The sequence below is a fragment of the Echinops telfairi genome, unplaced genomic scaffold (genome assembly GCF_000313985.2).
Source record: "Echinops telfairi isolate 266 unplaced genomic scaffold, ASM31398v2 ScPeMD7_18;HRSCAF=68, whole genome shotgun sequence".
NCBI lineage: Eukaryota > Metazoa > Chordata > Mammalia > Afrosoricida > Tenrecidae > Echinops > Echinops telfairi.
This window is the reverse complement of record NW_022103915.1, coordinates 13,180,749-13,185,563: the sequence shown is the minus strand read 5'-3', so window position 1 is coordinate 13,185,563 and position 4,815 is coordinate 13,180,749. Positions and strand designations below refer to the sequence as shown.

The 4,815-nt window shown below is 49.0% G+C and overlaps 1 pseudogene; it reads right to left on the bottom strand.

The window, feature by feature from the left end:
• Positions 1 to 4,815, bottom strand: part of LOC101645697 — a 116,921-nt pseudogene that overhangs the window by 24,446 nt on the left and 87,660 nt on the right.

Genomic DNA, 4,815 nt, shown 5'->3' with positions numbered 1-4,815 from the left:
TGTGTTGGGAAGGTGAGCATCATGGAATGCCAATTTAATAGAACAAAGTATTCTTGCATTGAGGGAGTACTTGAGTGGAGGCCCAATGTTCAGGACCTCTTTTGACATCCATCTGGATCTTTTTCTCTCCTGTTTTTTTACTAACCCTGTGCCCTTTCATGGATGGTGCTCTTGATGTTATCCCACAACTCATTTGGTCTTCGTTCATTAGTGTTCCATGGTAAGTAATAGGTAAGGGTTATTATTGATGGTATAAACATTTTATTCTTGCACACAAAATTATGAATTTAAAACAAGGAGAGGATAATAAGAGCCTTCAACTTATCCTCATGTGCTATTTGTTATTGCCTTGAGGGTGTGTGATGGAGAGGCTACAGGTGATTAAGGTGACTTGTCTAGGGGACAGAGGCAGGTGGTAAGGGGCTAATGGGGAGATGAGCTATTGATTCTAGGACACAAGAAGGCCCTACTTTAGGAATGGAGAAGAGAGAATGGAGTGAGGGCCGCCTCTTTGTCTTACATCAAATAGGTCCTATTATAACTTCTCTTAAGTCCATCTCTGCTATGACCAAAGAACAGTCTGTCTTCTTCTGGACATTCAGTGTGCTCCCTCACTTGGCAGTATGTCCTGCGGTGTTTGCCAGGGCTGCATGACTCATGTCAATGAATCCCAAAAGGTTCCTGCCATCCAGAAGCCCATGGCCTGAGGAGTGTCCTAATAGGAGTTCATTTAGAACCTGGAGGAAATACAAGGGGGAGAGTGCTCAAACCCACTGGGAAGGGGCGATGGGAAGGAAGAAGTCAAGATGCAGGGACGTACTACTGGGCTAAGTCTCGGGCGATGAGTGGGCATGGTCAAGGATGCAGTAGGCATTCCAGGCAGAGGGTTGGTGGGAGTGCAAAGAGAGGCATGACATGTCACAGGGAGCTCCAGAGACTACCAAGGCCTGGGGACAATAAGGCTACACGAAGACACACCACAGCCTCCCAGGAGCAGGGCCACAGTGCAGGACTCATCCCACCACGGGTAACAGTGCTATGCTGGGTTCCGTTGTTCCAGAAAGATCACACACGAAGTAACTTTCTGTTTCATAGCCCAAGCCTGCCGATAACCATCCCACAAAACAGACCCTGCTTGGGGTAGCTTTTGGCACACACACAAAAAACAAAACATCGGGAGGCCTTGAAAAAATAAAACGGAGCTATTTTTTTTTTAACTATTTAAGGCAAGATGAATCAATGCTGCTCTGACTGGTATGCTAATGAGCAATTAGACTGCATCCTCCTCGAACACCAAATGAGCGTTAACCTCACAGAGACGTCTCCCCTCGAGTGCCCGTGTCTTCTGTACTTTCTGTTTTCATCAGTCTCTGCATCAGGATACATCGCACCGATAGCAGATTTATCTTTAAAGCTTAGTGGTAAATGTCAAATATCTTACCCCATTTTAATTTTATATTACTCAGCCAAGGGGGCAGGGGCAATCAAGTTATTTGAAGCCTGAACACACTTCCATGATTAGGTGGGTCGTGTAAAAGGTGGTGGCTTTGCTGTTCCTGCTGTGTAAGCCCTAGAAAGATGGGACCAGGTTAGCATTGTTTTTGAAAAGTGTGCTACAAGAACGATGGCCTGTTATAAGCCAGGTTACAGAGTAAGGATGGGGGTGACATTTTCTTCCAGAAACAGAATTTCCGAAGAGTCCCAGTTCATCACTTGTTTCCAAAATGGCTGGAAGAGGGGGTAAAATCTCAACATGAGCTTCAGTCCTGTCTCTGGGAGGGGACGAGGTGCCTTGGCTAAGATTGAGCACCCCCTTCTTCCCAGTCAGGGAAATGGAAAGTTCACCGTCCAGTGGGTGGGAAAGGGGACCGAAGGTTGCTTGGTACTGAGAGGTTTCTTCTGGAAACAGACAGCTCAGACTCTTCCTCTCACTTCAGTCAAGCAGTTGTTGTCAAAGCACTTGGGAAGTTTCTCCTCCTCCCCTCTGGCAAGGAGAGTTAGAGAAGGGGTCACCAGTACAGCCACCTTCTAGGCCATAATGGAGTTCTTGAAGGTTGGGGACCCCGTAGACGAGCACAAAGCCCGCTGCCACCTCCAGGACGTGGGAAATCTGACAGGACTGGAACCACATGTCCAACTTTCCAGGAAAGAAACGCTCGAGAATTCGAGCCGCATGAAGGCCCGCTCCAGGGATGCATATCACTGCCACGAGGAAGAAACAGCCCATCTGGCCCACGGTGGTGTGTCAGGGTAGACCAGCCCCTAACACATCATCACGGGTCCGGTAGGTGCAATTATACAGCGGTAATAAGTAAAGATTATAGTAAAGTCATGGAGAGCATGAGAGATTGAAATAATGGAGTCAGACACATCTCATGGTAGCATGCTCTCCTCAGCCTCACTTGGTGGTCCGCGTGGAGAGAGAGATCTTTATTGCTAACCAAGGCTTTTATATTCTCTGGGGATGTGTAAGCCCCTAATTACCGGTGAGGACATACGTCACAGGAAAGGGTTGTGATATAAGTAATAAAGAATGGGCGGGGGGTGATCTAGGGGTATCCACGTAATAGGAAGAGGAGGGATTGGGGGTATACATGTGACAAGATGGGTGGATCCTAGATTCAGGATGGCAGCCTAACTTTGGATGTCACTGAGCTGGTTTGGCCTGTTCTCTGGCCCATCATAGAAACCATTATCAGTAGGGTATAAACCCATCCTACAGGGACCAGACTAATGGCCGCAAGCCTTTAGGGAGAAGTAGTCCATTGTCCTGAACATCAGGGAGTGGACCCTACCTTTGGTGGGACCAGACAGTCGTCTGGCATCTGGCTTCCTTCAGGGAAGTAACTTGACAATCATTTACCATTAGCTGCAAGCAATGTCCTAAGTCTAACATATATTTGGGGGAGAAGACTTGGGAGAAATCATTCTGTTTCCCACAGTGGTGGCCTTGACAAAGCCCTCTGAGAGAGTCCTAGGATCTCTCTTGCTCTTGTCTGCCGGTGCTTAGGAGTGGCAAACGGGTCCCACTGTGCTACAATGATGGCAGAAATTCCCAGGACACACAAGATGAAGAGGTAGATGAGCCATGGCTGGGGTGGTGGGGCAGTAGAAGGAGTCACAGAGCCCGGGAACGAAGCTCCTCAATTAGTAGAAGGATCGCTGAATAGTCCAGTTTGGAAAAGTCTGAGACGCTCTCTGAATGACAATAGACAATGTGGAAGAGCCAGGAGAAGCTGAGGAAGAGCACTGCATCCAGAAAGAACACCCCCCCCAAGCCACCTTCTCCTGTAGAGGGGCTGTTAGGTAGTTTAGCTTAGGGACTGGGGCATCCATTACGCATGCCCAGAAGTCCGAGTTCCGGTCCATGAAGGAGTGGTACACTGCGCATGCTCAGAGGTTCAGGTTTCCGGCCAGGAAGGGGTGGTACACCTAGGTGGGTGTTACACCTGGATTGGCCCATCTAAGCCAGGTAAACTCAATTCAGCCAAGGGGGTCAAGCAGGATTGTCCACCACGCCTCCCTGTGGGATAATTGAAAAGGCAGGAGCCTGGAGCCGACCACGTGACTTTCCAAGCAGCTTCTAGGGAGGCTACACGGGGTGAGGAGTCCTGCAGGTGCGTGTGTAAACCTGAAATTTATTCCAACTCTCATAAAACTCACTTGGATCACACACCAAGCTTTGGTGTGAATTCTTTCTCTGGTGGAACCAAGGACCGAGGTATATCTGTCCCCAGAAAGATCTAACAGGACCATGAAATACTTATTTGGTCTGAGCATGGTCAAGACTCCCAAAAGGAGGAACAGCACAAAACCGAGCAGATGGGTCCAGATGCTGCCAGTTTCCATATGGATAGGGAAGGGACTCTTGAAGCAAGCTTGAAAGGAGAGTATGGGCCAGCGATGGCCGTGCATTAAAGACAGTCATTGTCCTTCAGCCAGTCAGGGAGCACATCATATGGATGACTCTCCAATGTCCCTCCCAGACCTTATACACCAACTCCTCCATCTTCCCTATGGTGTGGTGGGCTTGCAAGGGAAGTGTCAGTACCCGTACCACCTCCTCCTCCTCTTCCTGGGACACTGGGCATGCTTGTTTCTCTTCAGTTTTGCTTGGGTTGGCAGCTGCTCATTTGCCCTTCTGGCAGGGGTCCCAGTTCGGCCAATTCCACCATCTCAGTCTCCCAGTGACTGGCAGGCACTCCATTGCCCTGTGCCACCACGGATTCTTGTGGGAGAACACCTGGCTGCTACCTCAATATCTTGCCACTTCAGCTAGAGGAAAGGCGGGGGTCGCTCAGCCTCAAGGGCAGAGTTCTCCCTGTGGTAGCCCATAGGCTATTCTGGCCAGCAAGCTTTGCTGGGGGCCACGGTCCCCTTAGCGAAATCCCTGGTCGCTGGAGGCAGCCTGTGGCCGAATGGCCCGGGATCTTCAGCGCCCTCCCCACGCCGCCCCTCATAGACTTTTATGGAACTTGCTCTTCTTTGAACCTGAAATTGAGCACTTGCAATGTCAGAGCCTCATTTTGATGACAAGGCTACAAGGATGAAGAGTGAAAGGCGGCCCTCACCCTCTCCAGTTGGGTTTCTTCTTTTGCGCTCTTTCCTCTCCTCATTCATTCATTCATGCATTAATTCACAGACTTTGGTCAGTCTGTCCTGGAAAAAAGCATATGTCTCTATTTGAAAAGACTATGTTGACCTCAACAACAAGAATATTTGTTATTTGAAGATAGCCTGGACTTTCGAGGCAGGTTGCCAATGAGACTTCCTTCAATCCCATTCTTCTTCATAGAACTCAACTTCTCAGAGTAT